Below are 20,181 nucleotides of genomic sequence, written 5' to 3'. Positions count from 1 at the left end.
AAGAGATGATACAACTGGACAACCATCCTCTATTAATACTAAACGCAGGGAAAAGTGAAAGGGGGTACGACACCTCGTAAATGAGGATATCGACCAAAGAAAGACAAGGACCACGAAGGGCGTGAAAATGAAAGACTCCCTAGACTTCGCGAACCTAACACCGTCGATGTCAGAAAAGAATAAGAGTTGACCAAGGGAGGTCGGATATGAAAGATGAAAGCGAGGAGCCTGACACAAGTGGAAGCAATGCCAGACTCAGCTAAGGGACTCATGGTCGCCAACCCATGCTCCCAAGACGAAAGACTCTGGGTCCCCTTTAAATCGCCTTTTACGACAGGCAGGGGATACCGTCGATGTAATATACCGCCCCCCCAACCATAGGCGGATATGATCACAAGACTACAGTGACACAAAATATCGAGCTTCCATGCTTTTTCCTCTCTCTCTCTCTCTCTCTCTCGTTACCGCCCACTATAACGCCCCTAAAATCTATAATTTTGTTATTTTAATATCGGTTTCGAAAATTAGTGAAATTTAGTGGCTTCGTATGAAGACCGCAGTTTTTGTTACCAAAAATCCAACATGTAGCCTATGTATGTTGGGTATTCAGCCCGAAGGCTGGTTTGATCCTCTGCAGCTCCGCCAACAGCTGTCGTAAATAGCCTAGGCGTCACTGAAGAGACGTACTAGGGAAATGAGGAGTGAGGTAGTTTACCGTTGCTTTCCTCACCGAGCCAGCCGTTGCTATTACATATCAGTCTGCCAAGCCCACTGAAATGCATGCACCAACCGACCCTATGAGCAATATTTTCACCCCATTCATAACAGGGACTGGCTGCGTAAGGAATGGTACTACTAGCATCACTCATACCTCAGTCACTTTCATATTGTCAAAGCCAAGGATGAGACTGAGACAGGTCAATGAAAGTAACAAATTGATATAGCCCATACCAGAAGACATAGTGCATTGTAAACACTACATCTCGCCAACAAAGGCATAAATCCAACATAGTGGTTCTATTTTCATCCTGTTGCTCACAGTTACATGTGTAAAGTGCGGTCTAATACAGAGCGTCCATCAAAAAGAGTACCACATATTGTCTAACAAAACATTAGGCCTACCCAGAAGTACGTCAAAATGTGCGCAACAGATTTTCATCTCCTTGCGGTTGTTTCGGGCAGAGGATTCCAAGATCTGTATTAAGAACTGCTTTATATTGGTGCAGACTGGACGAATAAATGTTGCTGATATCCCCCCCCCCCCCTTCAAACAATTTCACGAAACACTGACGGACAAGCCTCCGAGGTACGAGCTAAAATGTTCTCTGCAGAGAAGATGCTTATGCATGCACATCAACTAAAACTTTTGAGTTCGGAAGAGGAAGTATTCTCCACTGTGCGATGCCTATGCTCTGAATACTCTAATAATACTCATACAAGGCATGTGGATTCGCCGACTAAGAAAAAGAAGCCTTCTTTTTTACTTTCGGAATGGCATGTTGATACGGGTGAGAAACTATATTTCAATAATGGTGTGGGTGGTGTGGGTTACTGTAGTCACGTCCTAGTTCGTGAACCATGGGCAACAGCTGAGTGGCCTAGTAAGTGGTCCTGAGAGTCGGAATACCAGTTCCTACGGAATGGGAGTGGGCATCTCAGACATATTCTGAGTCATGGCCCTCCTTGTGCTCAGGCGGCTAGGACTATACAATTCACCGGTGGTCCATAACACGTTAGAGGAGAGATCCTCACTTGGACTATGTGCAATTAGGGTAGCATCCTGCTTCATGAATTTACCGAGCTCAGAACATTTTAAGCAAGCCTCGGACCTATGGGAGTAACGGAGTCCCACTCCCATTTGACAGGCGTGGGACTCCTTGGAAACAACTTGGCGAACGAAATGGAATTCGATGGGGAGCTATCAATATTAATGGGGCTTATGGAAGAAAGTAGAACTGGCTGAGTCAGCAAAGAGGATGCATCTGGATGTGCGAGGAGTAAGTGATATTCGGGTAAGGGGAGATAACGAGGAAGATAGGAGATTATAAAGTGTACTTGACGGGTGTTACAAAGGGAAGGGCAGAGTCTGGGGTAGGGCTCTTTATCAGGAATACCATTTGCACGCAACATAGTTTCTGTTAGGCACGTAAATGAGCGAATGATGTGGGTAGATTTGTCAGTTGCAGGAATTAGGACTAGAATTGTTTCCGTGTATTCACCATGTGAGGGTGCAGATGAGGATGAAGTTGACAAGTTTTATGAAGCATTGAGTGACATCGTGGTCAGGGTCAACAGCAAGGATAGAATAGTGCTAATGGGCGATTTCAATGCGAGAGTTGGGAATAGAACTGGATGATACGAAAGGGTGATTGGTAAATGTGGGGATGGTATGGAAGCTAATGGGAATGGGAAGCGTTTGCTGGACTTCTGTGCTAGTATGGGTTTATTATTATTATTATTATTATTATTATTATTATTATTATTATTATTATTATTATTATTTATTTTCCACCAATTGTAGGTACAATTTATGGATGGTGAGTGGAGAAAGGGCATAGCCCCATATACACGAAAGTGCCCCCATCACCACTTAAAATTACAATATTCAAATATACAATTACATTCTACATAATGTGCTGAAATGAAATGTCGTATTGCTTTTAGTGCCGGGATATCCCAGGACGGGTTCGGCTCGCCAGGTGCAGGTCTTTCTATTTGACTCCCGTAGGCGACCTGCGCGTCGTGATGAGGATGAAATGATGAAGACAACACATACACTCAGCCCCCGTGCCGTAGAAATTAACCAATTAAGGATAAAATCCCCGACCCAGCCGGGAATCGAACCCGGGACCCTCTGAACCGAAGGCCAGTACGCTGGCCGTTCAGCCAACGTGTCGGACTACATAGTGTGCTTAAATGAGGCTATTGGTATCATAAGGAGCAATTTCCACCTTCCTGCACTTTACAGTGGGAGTGATTTTTAATCTAATGCATTTCAATTCACTCTATCTGGGTGATTTTTGTCTTCTGTACACAGTAGATAGGCTTTGAGCGAGTAATCAAAGAAATCCTACCATTTAATTAATGGTGTGAAGTTGTAAATCAGTATGTATACCTAGGCTCCTTACTATCCAATTCTGGTGGTTCCAAAGATGAAATAAAGCGCAGAATTGAAATAGCAAAGGTAGCAATGATCCGTCTGCGGAAGATCTGGATAGATAACATCACCATGAAGACAAAAAAGAAGCTCGTCGAATCTCTAGTCTTCTCAGTCTTCTTGTATGGCGCAGAGACGTGGACCATCCTCAAACGTGATCGTGAACGGATAGAAAGCTTTGAAATGTGGTGCTGGAGGAAAATGTTAAGGATTCCTTGGACAGCTCATCGCACGAACACATCAATCCTGAACTAACTTCAGATAAAAGTTCGTCTATCGTGTAAGGTCTCTCAACGAATTGTACGCTACTTTGGACATATAATGCGCCGAGATGATAGTCTGCAAAAGCTGATTGTTGAGGGCAAAGTCCAGGGAACCAGACAACAAGGACGAATACCAACGCGATGGATTGACATGGTGAACGGCCCCCTACAGTGTTTTCTCAGAGTAACCACATTGAAAGCTTTAGATAGGGAAGAATGGCGGAGTATGGTTCATCGGCTAGAGGGCTGAATATTATGATAGTCACGACGCTTCAGTCATGAGGCAAAACGAAGAAGAAGAAGAAGGTATTTTAAATTGTATTTCGGAGATTGTCGCTTATGGTACTAACTTTTAGATTTTCGTGGATATTGCTCTTTTTGATACCAACATGTAAGGAGATTGCTCTTTTTGCTAATAGCTTACTGAATTTTGATACCTACACTATTTTTCTTTACACTAGATTGAAAGGTCAAGAATGTCATACTGTACATTTATTTAAGAGTTACAAAAGTGATGAATAATATTACCTCGATCGAAGAACGGAAGACCACCAGCACGAAGCACATCAGTTTAGATTGCAAACAATCTTATTACCAATACATCCAATATAGGGTACAATAAAATTTGAAAATTAACATTATCCTTCAGATAGTCAGTAAAAAGAAGGGAGAAAAGTCCGTAAACTAAGGATAGCTGTTTTAATAAAGTGCCCTGAGGTTATGATCAGTTCATATGGATATTGACTATACAAGAGTATATAAGTCCATTTCCCAATTGAATTTCTACCTGGTAAAAAAATGTTTTCTGACTGAATGTTACTGCCACTTTTTTGCAACAACTGATTTCCATTTCCTATGATCGTGAGTCTATTTCCTCGCTTTTGTGGGTGACACAGGTGGCACGTTTTGCGGTAGCATGTCCATCACAGAACACACTGAAGAAAACTACAGTTTGTTTTGGTAATATAATATATTCGTGGACGTTCATATACTTTCAAAACACCGAAAATACCTCCAGTATAACTCTAAAACAGAAAAATAGGCATGCATAAGCAAGGCAGTCTCAATTTATAACTCATTTGAACCAATATGGCAACACTCACATGGCGTGAGCAGAAAGAGACGATTGGTAGTTCTGGAGATTCTCCCTTTTGATACCAACAAATGGCGGAGATTGTTCTGTTTGAAAATCACACTGTACTTTCGTGCTCTGAAACGATGGGATTTTATTCATTTTGAAAAAGACAAACATAGTTAAATAGACAGCTATTAATACAACACAACGGTATCAGTAACTCATTTCCAACGAAAAGTGGAGATTGCTCCTTTTAATACCAATAGCCTCATATACAGTTACCGTATTTACAGGCATATCAACATACTACTCACAAGACATGGTCAACATTCAAGTAATTCGACTCTCTCTCTCTCTCTCTCTCTCTCTCTCTCTCTCTCTCTCTCTCATCCCCACATATCATTTAGCTAGGCCGGCTCACTCATACCCACATACAGTACACTCTCACTCACTCGGGATCACATAAATTTTCATCCGTTCTCTCGCTGTTACTGAAAATTCACACAGTAGAAAAATTATATTATGTACGAAAGGTTTCATTATATATACATCCTTTTTACCTCTTTACAAAATTTCTCTGGAGGAAGTTCTTTCATCTGTGGTGGGAGTTCATTCCACAGCCGAGCAGAACGATTAAAGAAGCCGCTTTGATATGAATTGTTCTTGCAAATGGAGGGAAAAGGGACACACCTCGACCTCTTTGAGCGGAACGATAGTTCAGCTGTAAGCGGTTGAAAGGATTTATCTGAATGTTACCTGCGAGGGATTTTCTCAGGAAAGCAATATCTATTTGTTTACAGAGGGATGTTATGGAGGGCAGTGACCTGGCTGTATTTAAATGACCGTATTGGGTAATTAGTCGTTCTGCTCGGCGTTGAACTCTCCAGCTTCGTCATGTTCTCTACTGTAGTAGGGTGCCAGGAAGGAAGCCCGTACAACAGTATTGGCCGCACAAATAGGCTGTCTGAACTGCTTTCTTCCTGGCTCCCAGTAGAGATCTGCGGATGAATCCTGGGACTCTGTATGCTTTGCACCGTATTTCCTCTACATGCTTGTTCCATTTTAAATTGCTGCAAATGTGAATGCCAAGCAATTTTATTGAGGTGCAGGGCATCAAGTTTTTACCACATAGTGAAATTTGGTGTTGTAACTGTGATCTTGCTCTCGTTAAGCGTATATATTTACTTTTCTGTACATTTATAGTCATTCTATTTATTTGGCACCACAGAGCCACATTATCCAGGTCTGACTGTAGCTTATTTACGTCGTTCTCATTGCGTATGGCTCTGTAAATGATGGTGTCATCAGCATACTGTACCATAGAAGACGATACACAACCTGGCAGATCCAGCGTAAATATCGTGTTTAGCAGTTACGAATACATTCTTCAAGTATAAGGCTATTCACCGCTACACATGGGAGGCTAGGGGTACCAGATCCATAATAGACTATATCTTAACCGACTTCGAATTCAGGAAATCTGTTAGGAATGTACGAGTTTTGCGGGGATTTTTCGATGATACAGACCACTATCTGATCTGTAGTGAACTAAGTACTCTAGGCCTAGGGTAGAGAAAATGAAATCTGTCTGCAAACGAATAAAGGTAGAAAATCTCCAGGACGAGGAAATAAGACAGAAGTACATGGACATGATTAGTGAGAAGTTTCGAACAGTAGACAGTAAGCAGGTTCAGGATATAGAAAGAGTATGGGTGGCATACAGGGATGCTGTAGTAGAGACAGCAAGAGAATGCCTAGGAGCAACTCTGTGTAAAGATGGGAAAAGGTGAACATCTTGGTGGAATGATAAAGTGAGAGCAGCTTGTAAACGTAAACAGAAGGCTCATCAGAAATGGCTCCAAACAAGGGCCGAGGCAGTCAGGGATTTGTACGTAGTTGAAAGAAACAGAGCGAAGCAAATAGTTGTTGAATCCAAAAAGAAGTGGGAAGATTTTGGTAATACCATGGAAAGGCTAGGTCAAGCAGCAGGGAAACCTTTCTGGACAGTAATAAAGAATCTTGGGAAGGGAGGGAAAAAGAAAATGAACAGTGTTTTGAGTAATTCAGGTGAACTCATAATAGATCCCAGGGAATCACTGGAGTGGTAGAGGGAATATTTTGAACATCTCAATGTAAAAGGAAATCATCCTGGTGGTGTTGCGAACAGCCAAGCTCATGGGGAGGAGGAAAATGATGTTGGTGAAATTACGCTTGAGGAAGTGGAAAGGATGGTAAATAAACTCCATTGTCATAAAGCAACAGGAATAGATTAAATTAGACCTGAAATGGTGAAGTATAGTGGGAAGGCAGGGATGAAATGGCTTCATAGAGTAGTAAGATTAGCATGGAGTGTTGATAAGGTACCTTCAGATTGGACAAAAGCAGTAATTGCACAGATCTATAAGCAAGGAAACAGGAAGGATTGCAACAACTATCGAGGTATCTCATTGATTAGTATACCTGGCAAAGTATTCACTGGCATCTTCGAAGGGAGGGTGCGATCAGTGGTTGAGAGGAAGTTGGATGAAAACCAGTGTGGTTTCAGACTACAGAGGGGCTGTCAGGATCAGATTTTCAGTATGCGCCAGGTAATTGAAAAATGCTACGTGAGGAATAGGCAGTTGTGTTTGTTTCGTAGATCTAGAGAAAGCATATGACAGGGTGCCGAGGGAAAAGATGTTTGCTATACTGGGGGACTATGGAATTAAAGGTAGATTATTAAAATCAATCAAAGGCATTTATGTTTACAATTGGGCTTCAGTGAGAATTGACGGTAGAATGAGTTCTTGGTTCAGGGTACTTACAGGAGTTAGACAAAGCTGTAATCTTTCACCTTTGCTGTTCATAGTTTACATGGATCATCTACTGAAAGGTATAAAATGGCAGGGAGGGATTCAGTTAGGTGGAAATGTAGTAAGCAGTTTGGCTTATGCTGACGACTTGGTCTTAATGGCAGATTGTACCGAAAGCCTGCAGTCTAATATCTTGGAACTTGTGAGTATGGTATGAAAATTGCCTCTCGAAGACTAAATTGACGTCAGTTTGTAAGAAATTCAACAGAATTGAATGTCAGGTTGGTGATACAAAGCTAGAACAGGTCGATAATTTCAAGTATTTAGGTTGTGTGTTCTCCCAGGATGGTAATATATTAAGTGAGATTGAATCAAGGTGTCGTAAAGCCAATGCAGTGAGCTCACAGTTGCGATCAAAAGTATTCTGTAAGAAGGAAGTCAGCTCCCGGACGAAACTATCTTTACATTGGTCTGTTTTCAGACCAACTTTGCTGTACGGGAGCGAAAGCCGGGCGGGCTCAGGATATCTTATTCATGAGTTAGAAGTAAGAGACATGAAAGTAGCAAGAATGATTGCTGGTACAAACAGGTGGGAACAATGGCTGGAGGGTACTCGGAATGAGGAGATAAAGGCTAATTTAGGAATGAACTCGATGGATGAAGCTGTACGCATAAACCGGATTCGGTGGTGGGGTCATGTGAGGCGAATGGAGGAGGATAGGTTACCTAGGAGAATAATGGACTCCGTTATGGAGGGTAAGAGAAGTAGAGGTAGACCAAGACGACGATGTTTAGACTCTGTTTCTAACGATTTAAAGATAAGAGGTATAGAACTACGTAAAATGAGGCCACGACACTAGTTGCAAATCGAGGATTGTGGCGACGTTTAGTAAATTCACAGAGGCTTGCAGACTGAACGCTGAAAGGCATAACAGTCCATAATGATTATGTATGTAATAATAATAATAATAATAATAATAATAATGGGTTTAACGTTCCACTAACTATACGGTTTTCGGAGATGCCGAGGTGCTGGAATTTAGTCCCGCAGTTTTTACGTGCCAGTACATCTACCGACACGAGGCTGACGTATTTGAGCACCTTAAAATATTACCAGACTGAGCCAAGATCGAACCTGCCAAGTTGGGCTCAGGTCAGCGCCTCAACTCGTCTATTTTTTATTAATGAAGTTCATAATTATTAAAATATCACCTTTTCTGTCACGATCCCCTTGTATGGTGGAGAAATAACAGCACAGACCGCCGAGCGAGTGGGTCCGACTCGTTGCCTGAATGGTCAGCTTTGAGACCTTCGGTTCAGAGGGCCCCGGGTTCGATTTCCGGGTCGGTGATTTTAATCGCCTCTGATTAATTCTTCTGGCCTGGGGACTAAGTGTTTGTGTTTGTCCCAACACTTTCCTCTGCCAACCACCACAAAAACACGCAATAGGGAATTCATCCCTCAAAATAGGGTTGGCGTTAGGAAGGGCATCCGGCCATAAAACAGGGCCAAATCCGCATGTGGTACGGAGTTCGAACCCGTGACCCCACAGGTGTGGGAAAAGCGGTAGAAAAACAACAAGGAGGAGAATAAGAGGAACAGGAAGCCTGCCGAGCGAGTGGCTGAGCGGTTTGTGTCACGTACCTATCAGCTTGCATTTCGGGAGATAGTTGTTTCGAACCCCACTGTCGGTAGCCCTGAAGATGGCTTTTCGTGGTTACCCATGTTCACACGAGGCTAATGGTGTCTGTACCTTAATTAAGGCCACGGTCGCTGTCTTCCTAATCTTAGTCCTTTCCTATTCCATCAACGCCATAAGACCTATCTGTGTCGGTGTGACTCAAAGCTAATTGAAAAATAGTTGAAGTAGAAAGGACATTTTCTATGCAAAAGATTCTGCTAGCCGACACTCGTTAAAATGCCAGTTTTGAAAACTTGGATAAAGCTTTTAAAATTCAATAAGTGGAAATGTAACAGTTTACTTCGGATAATTACTGGAAACGTATATATATATATTGCAATTATTGAAATAAAACTGATAGTTAAATACTATGTTATATGGTGTTACTTGAATTCCGTTGTGTATGACAATAATAGTCGAATAAAACGTTTAAATCCTCTTTTCCTTCTAAGTAAATTAATAGAATCTAACAGTTTTGGGTCATTTATTGTGTCTTTAGAGCATTTTTGAAGCATTTTTAGGGCACAAATGCCTTTATTGGGCATTCTTTGATAATGTGTAGGTCAAAATCCTAGCCCTGATGACAACAATGCCTCTCATAAAGTAAATCCGTGTCCTCGTTCTGAGGTAGTGCAGCTCTACAGTGGAGGTGAGTTTTACATATACCATTTTAACCACATACCAGCCCTTCTGCCGGTTTAAATGTATGGCAGTACCGGGAATGGAACCTGGGCTTCCAAGGACAGTAACTAATAGCGGTAACCGTTACGCTGGGGAGCATAACTGAAATAGTTGATAGGATTGCAAACTCAGCTCTGACCTGAAGTTGTGACATGTTTCATACTTGATCTGGAGAATGACACCTCAGCGCTTTAGCGAGACTGAACTATATCTAAATCGTAAATCAGTGTTTCTTAAAAGGGGTGATTTAACGGATACGAATAATGTAAATACCAAGGCAGAACCAGAAGTCCGAGTGACGACAGTATGTAGAAATTTAGAGTTGAAGCTCCCCGGGATTGCTTTACACTTGAATGAAAATAATTTTTTCTTTCCTTTTTTGTGTGCTTTACGTCCCACCCACTACTTTTACGGTTTTAAAAGACGCCGAGGTGCCGGAATTTAGTCCCGCAGGAGTTCTTTTATGTGCTGGTAAGTCTACCGACACGACGTATTTGAACACCTTCAAATACCACCGGATTGAGCCAGGATCGAACCTGCCAAGTTGGGGTCAGAAGGCCAGCGCCTCAACCGTCTGAGCCACTCATCCCGGCAAAATCATGTTTTAATGGGATAATTAACCTACTCGGAGTTTTAAGAATTAATGTTGTGAAAAGCATTCTTGATTCTATGTTTCATTTTTTACGTGCGTTTTACATATTGTTTAAAACGTATGCGTTTTTTTTTGCATTAATTGTAGCTAGATTTCAGGGAGAAGAATGTCGGTGCCCGATGTGTCAATTCCAAGATCATGCACTCAGATGAATGTAGTGTTATCTAACAATTTCCTTCCACCGTTTGTCCATACAACGGTTTATATGTTGTGTATGTGTGACGCCTTGATAAATTGACTTGGCTTGGTGTGGTTTGATTTTTCAAACCCGACGTTGGTTCAAGTTAGCCACCCACTCGTATGTCCTGGCTTCTCGTTGGTCGCGCGACTTACTGTGCTGCACTCTGACTGGCTGCCGTAGCAGACTAGTTTTTTGTGTCTGCTGGTACGCGTGATAACGTTGAGTTCGTGGAGAAGAACCCAACGGGAGAAAAGGGGGCGTTGGCCGCACGAGTCCTTGGTCCAGCCAGCCGATCGGCAGACGTAGCCGAAAACAATGTTTGCACGTCTACCTGCGAGCACTCCAAAATATCGCGCTGCTTGGCGAATATTCTCTGTCTCTCTAGTTCCCTGGAATATTATTTTGTTCATTTTTCCTGAATATTTAGGGTGTGTAACTTCTTACACGAAGCAACAGCTACTATGTTACTGCATTCTTCTTTGTGACAGATCCCTTTCTTTAGTTCTCTTTGGACATTATTTTATGCTTGTATCATTTCATTCTTCGCTCTCCCCATTCCACGCAGCTTCACTATTGAAGTGAGTTTCCCACCGTTACGTCATGTGTATGCTAGGCCGTGTCTTGTGTGATATTTCTTCCGATGGTGTTGGTGTTTATTACCGCATGAAGAGTGAATTCTTAAAAACAATAGAATTACAGTTCCAGGAACATTTATCAAATTGTACTAAATCAAAATAATTTATTTTTCAGTGTGCACAAATTTCCACTAGAATTTAAGATGAGACTACTTACCATTATTGTTTTTGACATAATCATTACATACTTGGTCCCGAGGACATGCATTGTAGTACTGTCCCAGTATTCCCTTCGAATGAGAGTGAGGAAAAATCACATGTGTGCTAGGTTACTTAAGCTACTAAACATGTTATTCGTAATATGGATCCGGGCTGAGTAGCTCATACGGTAGAGAGCTGGCCTTTTGACTCCATGTTGGCAGGATCCATCCTGGCTCACTCCTGTGGTATTTGAAGCTGCTCATATATGCCAGCCTCGTAGCCGTAGATTTGCCAGCATGTAAGAGTCCCTGTGGGACAAATGTCCGGCACGTCGTCATCTCCGGAAACCGTAAAACCAGTAACATTATTATTATTATTATTATTATTATTATTGTAGTAGTAGTAGTAGTAGTAGTAGTATTATATACGTGAAGGAAATAAATACTTAAGAACATTGAATCTCCTTTGTGTACAGAAAGGTAGCCAGTAAGAGCTGTATACATTTGTAGGTGTGTTTTCTTTTCATTGTTACTTTGCACGTCAGTATTTTTTAAATTGTGATTTGTTATATTCTACAATGCATTTATTATTTTTAATATTACACGCGCAGGGCAGTTGGTCATCATGTGTTGACCAGCTAAATAACTCAAGGTTTTGTAGTCTTTTCTGTGCTTGAAACCCGATTCCTTCAGTTATATTTTGAGTGCGAGAAACGCATGCTATATGGTTCGTTTTGAAACGCGTATAATAATAATAATAATAATAATAATAATAATAATAATAAAATGGCGTATGGCTTTTAGTGCCGGGAGTGTCCGAGGACATGTTCGGCTCGTCAGGTGCAGGTCTTTCGATTTGACTCCCGTAGGCGACCTGCCCGTCGTGATGAGGATGAAATGATGATGAAGACGATACATACACCCAACCCCCGTGCCAGAGAAATTAACCAATGATGGTTAAAATTCCCGACCCTCCCGGCAATCGAACCCGGAACCATTGTGACCAAAGGCCAGTACGTTAACCATTTAGCCATGGAGCCGGACATAATAATAATAATATGAACACATCAAGATGATGAATCCCGAGAGACTGACCCGGCAAGAAAAATGGAAAATCCAATCTCTGAGGCTTGAGGAGAAACACAAAGAAGGAGAGAAGGTAAAAGGTAGAAGGTAAAACGGAGTGAGGGGTGCACCAAGCCACGAGACATTTCAGTAGAAGAGCGAGATAGAAATGAGATCATAATAATAACAATGGTTCTTTAATTCTGTCAGTACTTCCTCATCGTTGGTGTTGAAGTGCAGAATGTGTATGCAGTTTCTTCAGTAGATTGTGTATATTACAAGATCTCGTTGTTTCAACAGCAACAATTATTGGAATAAGCAGGATCATGTCTAACCATTGCCGTCCGTCTGGTGGCCATGATCAGTAAGTCTATACGGTCTGACACCGTGGTTAACTGGTTCGAGTCCCGTTGGTCGAAAAAATTGTCCTCAGAATGTTGGTCGGCATGGTAGAAGAGGTGGTGATAAACAATTTCTAATCAAAATATTGCTTGTCAAAAGCCTGCATTCAATTACAAACCTCTCCGCAGTGTTCATATGGAGTGAGGGCATGTTATGGTACTGTAAATGATTCGTCCATAGTATGGAGACGTTAAGCCTTAACGGACCCTTTGGTGTTATTCCATAGGAATAGGTTGTGTGTCGGCACCGGGTTTCACCCCCTCCCTACCTGCTATCATATATCACCTCATTCATTTCATCTCATTAACTCCTTTGATGAGTTTGACGCCAAGAAGGACGTCCGGTCATAAAAACTCCTTACGAAGATTCATTTCACTTTATACCCGACCCCTTAGAGAAACGGAAGAAGGGTTGGACATTCTAACCAATGCCCATATCAATCTGTGGTAAGATAACTGAACGTACTGTACCCGTTGATAAGCATTAGATTATGTTTGCTACTTTTGTTTGTTAATTTTTCTGATACATGAATGATGCTAGTGATGCTGTCCGTTATGCAGCCAGTCCCCGTTAGTAATGATCAAGTGTCGCTCATAGGGTCGGTTGGTGGGGTGCATGTATTTCAGTGGGCTTGGTAGACTGATATGTAACAGCGTCTTCTGACTCGGCAGTGAAAGCAGTGTGAAACTTCTCATCTCCCTAGTACGTCTCTTCAGTGACTCGTAGGCTGCGTATGCCAGCTGATGGTGCATCCGTTGAGCATCCAACCAGCCTACGGGCTAAGTACTCGACATACGTGTCTAACCACTACGCCATTGGTAACGTCTCGAGTTGTGGTGGGTGCATGTGTGCAACAAGTTTAGCTTGCTTGTTTTCTTTTCAGTGACTGTTGTCACCAGTACTGTTCATTATTTGAGTTGTCGGTCAAGGTCATTTGGGAAATCTCTGAGGGATACAGAGTGATCTGTTCAGCTGCGCGCTGCCGCTATCTGTTGGCCAACGAGTTCAACCAGTGCTCGGCGCATTCGCCATCTAACGATACATTTGTGAAGTAGACTGACGGAAATGTAATAAATGTTGTCATGTTGAGAGTTTCGGGTGTCAAGTATTCGGCATATTTGAAAGGTACTGTTTTCGAAATACAAGACGTATCTTGCTGAAATTTCTGCAGCTCGGAAGGATACACCGTATATTCACGTCAGTCAGTGTAATTGTATTGCTGGTAGGTTTTTAGGGGCTTTGGACTGTGTAGGGCATCCATTACCTATTGATTTCTTCCGGCGCAGTGAATTACTGTACTTGAGATCGAGGCTTCTTACCCACACGCCTTTATTTTTTATGATTCGTTCTCCCTCATTATTCGACTTTGACGCTTCCGACCAAGAGTTTGCTCAGTTCTGCCACGGTCCGGAGATTTTTGCGGAGACACCAAAATATGTGCTGGCATCTAGGTGGCCTGCCTAACAATTTAGGCATTCTCATTATGTTGCTATTTGGCAACGAAAGCTGCATTCTACTGAAACAAATACTGCGGCTGAATTTTTTCTTTCTTTCTGGTGATACTAAGTGCGCCACCAGAGATCATAAAAATGCAAATAACAATGTCTTGGAGTCAACAATCAACGTAACTATTATTTTTATATTGGAGCTTGCTGTTGACTATTGTTTGTTTGTTTGTTTGTTTGTTTGTTTGTTTGTTTGTTTTGCAAGTAATCAACTTCATTTTCCGTATCAAAATTTAATCACTAAATTTTACAATATCTAAAATTCTTCCACCGTTTTGATACTTTTTTTGCCTTTTGGCAAATTTATTTGTCAACAGTACATGTTTCGTTCCTTATTTAGGAACATCCTCAGCTGTTATTGTAGCTTAGGTGAATTGCTAAGATTTTAAACACGTTAATTTGCAGGTACACTGATTCACTTAAAAACTACTAAAATACTAATTAAATTAAATAATATTAAAAACAATGTAGGGGTTAGTGTGTTAATGATATGAGAATGGATGATTACATAGTTGGTCAGCTTAAAAACTATGTCTATTCATTTGAATAGTTGTTAAAAATCTTAAGACGCAAAGCAGCAACAAACGTCCCTCCAGGGTTACAGTAGAATTGGAGTCTAACAATAGCAAGAAATTGAAACGAAGCTCCCTTCACAAAAATTCATCAGCAATCAGCTTCAAAGTTCCACATTAGACTCAATCAAAGGCACCATAAGCAAACTCATAATATATAACAACTTACCTGGAAGGAACAGAAGATAAAACATTCAATAATTTGAACAGTATTACGAAGTCAAACATTTTTAAAACTTTTAACCGCAAACAGACATTTTAATGTAACAAAATGAGATTTTTAACAACTATTCAAATGAATAGACATAGTTTTTAAGGTGACCAACTATGTAATCATCCGTTCTCATATCATTAACACACTAACCCCTACATTGTTTTTAATATCATTTAATTTAATTAGTATTTTTAGTAGTTTTTAAGTGAATCAATGTACCTGCAAATTAACGTGTTTAAAATCTTAGCAATTCATCTAAGCTACAATAACAGCTGAGGATGTTCCTAAATAAGGAACGAAACATGTACTGTTGACAAATAAATTTGCCAAAAGGCAAAAAAAGTATCAAAACGGTGAAAGAATTTTAAATATTGTAAAATTTAGTAGTTAGTTTGTTTGTTCGTTCGTTCGTTCTTTTGTTCGTCAGTCCGAAGGCTGATTGTATCCTCAAATAGTGTCACCACAATTTATGCTATAGGGAAACCATAGCCAATGGCGGCTGCTAATTGAGGCGTTCTAAACAAGATAGTGAGTGGGGTAATTTGCCATTGCTTTCCTCATTGGGCCAGAAAATACCCACGGCATCTCCTGTCTGTCGTAAGAGGCGACTAAAAGTGCCCCAGGGGTTCTCAACTTGGGAGCGTGGCTTGACGAGCACGGGGCTCTTAGCTGAGTCCTGGCATTGCTTCCACTTATACCATTCTCCTCAATTTCATCTGTTCTACCTGACCTCCCTTGGTCAACGTTTGTTCTTTTCCGACCCCGACGGTATTAGGTTTGTGAACCCTAGGAATCTCATTTTCACGCCCATCGTGGCCCTTGTCTGTCTTTGGCCGATACTTTCATTTTCGAAGTGTCGGACCCCTTCCATTTTTCCTTCTGATTTCCGTAGTATTAGTAAAGGGTGGTTGCCTAGTTGTACTTCTTCTTAAAGCTCTAACAACCACCACCACCACCACCACCACCTTTTAATAGCACTCAGATGCACTAGTCGTGCTCCGAATGTAATTTACTCAGTACCATCCATACCTTAGCTGATCACAGCCATGAATGGATCTGGGACTTGCTATGGAGTGATACCCCCAAAATAAATTTTAAAAAGAACGTCAATTATTTAGTACCAGGGAGTGGCGCCCCTGCCTATGTGAGTCCCAGAGCACACTGATCCGGTGTGTAGTATCTGATAAGAGTCCCAATTCAGGGTTACGAGTGAAGATCTCAAAGGCGGAGAAGGTGAACTTTGGTACGGTGAGATGACGGAAAAGGCAGCTCTGTACTTGGGCATGAATACGAGTACAAGCCACCACAATCCCAATGACCACTGGTATAAGTGGTCCTCCTACACCAAGTGCCAACAGCCTCTTTGGAGGGTGGATGAGTCTAGGGCACCCATATCCCCTTGAAATGAGAAATAATTTCTGAAGGTGGAAGAACCTACTGGAGTACAAGTATGAAGGATGAGTTCTCCACCTAATCAATACTTTATTTTACATAGTGTCAATAATTTACATAACCTACTGGATGTCAACGGCATAGGATGCGGAAGGCAAGGGGAAATCACCGCATTAAAGACACGTGTGGTGGTAACCCTAGTCCCACTGGACAAACCCTTCATGGAATGGCTATTCCTGAGAAGAAATATTCTGGAGCGGTATGCTGTATTCTGAGCACGTATTCAAATAAGCCCTATTTGATGTGGAAGAAAGAATTTCAGTGAATGGTGTCAAACTGAACAGTTTGCGCTACGCAGATGACACAATTGTCTTTGCAGATACGATGGAAGGACTACAGAAGTTGATGAACAGAATTTCTGAAACAAGCAAGAGATATGGTCTGGACATCAACACTAATAAAGCAAAATTGATGATCATCAGTAAGAAGAACATCCGAGGCGTGAATCTGTAATTCAATGGAGCAAGTATAGAGAGAGTTTCACAATATCCGTACCTGGGTACCATCATTAACAAAGCATGGGACAGTTCGCAAGAGATAAAGTGTCGCATTGGAAAAGCGAGAAGTGTTTTCAACTCAATGAGCTCAACCTTCAAGAATCTCGACCTTACCATGGATACCAAAATGCAGCTCCTTCGGTGCTATATATTTTCAGTTCTCTTTTACGGCGTGAAAACATGGACCCTTACAAAAGCCACCACTGCTAGACTGGAAGCATTTGAACTCTGGCTATACAGAAGAATTTCGAGAATATCATGGACTCAGAAAGTTACAAACGTTGAGGTTCCGCGCTGAGCTAACAAGAGACCAGAGCTGATCAACATCAAGTGTCGTAAACTACAATATTTTGGTCACCTCATGAGGAATCAGAAAAGACGCGAGCTGCTTCAACTTATCCTGCAAGGAAAAATAGAAGGAAAAAGATTTCCTGGGCGAAGAATTTCCTGGCTTGACAACCTTAAAACCTGGTTCAACAAAACATCTACACAACTGTTTCGAATTGCAATGGATAAAGCTAGAATAGCCACGTCGATCGCCAACGTCCGAGGCGAACAGGCACGCGAAGAAGAAGAAGAAGAAGAAGAAGAAGAAGAAGCTCTCCTTCGGATCTTCGGGTGGGCACTAAATCAGGAAAGAAGTGTGCTGAGAAATTAAATACATTGAGACTGAAATTTCTGGATTGAGGATAGGAACTTGGAATGTGAAAACAGTGAACGAGAAAGGTAAATTAGAAAATGTAAAGAAGGAAATTGAGAGATATATCAGCATTTTAGGACTATGTGAAGTACGATGGGAAGGGGAAGACTTTATTTCTGGAGAGTGTAAGATCATTTATAAGGGAGAACACCGCAAAGAAAGTGGAATAGGCGTGTTGTACAGGTAGACTGGATAAGAACATAATCAAGATACCTATAAGTGACAGGGTGACGGCAATGAAGAAATCAAGTGACCCTGTGGATACCTTATTTATTCAAGTGTACATGCCTACATCGGAAGAAGATGAGGAAGAGGAAGTCAAGATATATGAACAGATAGAAGAGGTGTTTGAGGAAAATGGAAAAGTTCAAATAAGAACGGTGATGATGGGTGATTGGAATAGCATGGTGGGGAGATGTAGGCATGGAAATGTTGATAGAGATTATGGACTAGGACAACGAAATGAAAGGAGATATACTGATAGGTTTTTGTGATAGTCTTGACCTATGGATTGCCAACACCTGGTTCAGGAACCATAAACGAAGACTGTATACATGGAAAAGACCCGGTGATAAAACTAAATACCAGATAGACTGCATTTTAACCAATCAAAGATCCAAAACAGCATCAAGTGTCTAAAATATTCCCTGGAGCGGATGCTAATACGCATCACAACTTACTTGTGGCAGACATAAGAACTCGGCTGAAACATAGGGGAGAATGTGGCAAGTTGACGATACTAAGCTGCTTTTCAACATTACGCCGGAACATGGCGTGTTTTACGCCTGTGATGGCAGGTGTTTTACTGCTTGCCTTTTAATGCAACAGTACTGTAATGTTTGAAGTTCTAGTTTTAATAGCGTTTTCATAAAGTAGTTAAGTTTAATTTTATGTAAATTCGTCATCTTGCCCCGTGCTGGGGGTAAGTTGACTAACCTCTTGGGGTAAGATAACGAGCATTCTTCTCAACTGCTTTGTTTGTTAAACACGCCATCAAAACTTGAAGTAACTTGATTTTAATTATGTACTACACAAGGACATACATTTCTAAAGAACATATATTTGAAAAATCTTAACATACTTTAAAATAAATTAAAAATAGTTTTTAGAAGTTCATGCTAAAGTTAATAACTACTGGACACTACACTGAATACAAGTGCTCCGAAGAAAACAGTTTTAAACTGGAATATACTCAGCACATATCACAGAGAAACCGCCCACTACCTTCATAACTTGAGCACTTCACAGTTATCATCACACTGAAACCAGTCCATTTGGAGAATGAACATACTTTTCCTTACACACAGGACATTTAGAATTTTCTTGCTACCGATTATTGCCAGATTCGGATATGAAGCCCAACTGCTTGGCTACTTTCCTTCTCTGGGTTTACATTCCTGCTCTTTCTTCAGCATTTCTTTTTGATGTAGCATGCCCTTTATGGGTGTGCTGGTTACGATGGATGCTGATCTAGTTCTTTTCCTCATTGTGACAGGCCTTTGAGCGTGCGGTACTGGTCGAATATCATATATCGCTGTCGACGTTCCTGGCTGTGGTGATTTTGACACTTCGGGTTGTAGTGTGTTATCACAGTGATTACTGATAGCCGTATCATCTTCTAAGTGTCAGGTACCGAAGGCAAATCTGCATGTTCATTGCGCTCATCGTGTGCTCCTGATGTAGAAGGTCCTGCGAAGAAATAAGAACTTCTGAATAAGGTATATTCCAAACCATGCTATTTGTATTAGTTACTGGCTGAAGTCCTTACACTCATTAAACTACAGGCTTAGCTCTTGCGGCTTCTTCAAATAAACCCTTAAAGTCGCTTCAGGAATACCATATTGTGTTGCGGCTGCATTACAAGACATCTGAGATTCTTTGACAGCATGCATTTGCTTCCACTTACATGTCATTTTCACGCCCTTCGTGGCCCTTGCCTTTCTTTGTCCGTTCATTTTTCGAAGTGACGGATCTCTTCTTATTTCTTTTTCTCTGTCTACCCCCTGTGGGTGGGGGATGCAGACGAAGAATACACCCACGGTATCCCCTGCCTGTCGTGAGAGGCGACTAAAAGGGGCGACCAAGGGATGATTTTGTTAGAACCATGAAACTACTATTGATTGGTACCATCACGTTGGGAGCACAATGGGTTGCCTGTACTTGCGAGTAGTACCACTATATTAGGTACGAAATAGGTTTGTGATTAGTAGCAGCAGAGAGTGGGTCGCTGTGGGTTTCCAGTACCCGTGAGTCGTACCCTCGTGAGCAACACCACGGGTCTGGGCGTTGCTTGTGATTAGTACCACTATATGAGCGGCACCGTGGGTCTGCGTTGCCTGTGCTTAGTACCCATTATGTGAGGAACACCACACGGGAATACCGGCACCTAGGTGAGGAACAGCATCGGTTTGCGTTGCGGTCTGCGTTACCTGTACGACGTCCAATGCTTGTGAGTAGTACCATCATGTGTGGAACACCGTGAGTCTACGCTACTTTTGATTAGTACCCCAACAAGAC

General features: G+C 41.6%; 1 protein-coding gene across 1 annotated transcript in view; it reads left to right on the top strand.

Annotated features, from left to right (window-relative positions):
- LOC136857134 (M-phase inducer phosphatase) overlaps window positions 1–20,181 on the top strand; it is a 441,034-nt gene that overhangs the window by 203,755 nt on the left and 217,098 nt on the right. The window lies entirely within an intron of this gene.

Source organism: Anabrus simplex, chromosome 1 (assembly GCF_040414725.1).
Source record: "Anabrus simplex isolate iqAnaSimp1 chromosome 1, ASM4041472v1, whole genome shotgun sequence".
NCBI lineage: Eukaryota > Metazoa > Arthropoda > Insecta > Orthoptera > Tettigoniidae > Anabrus > Anabrus simplex.
Note: the sequence above shows the minus strand (reverse complement) of the source record. Positions and strands in the feature narration are given on the sequence as shown.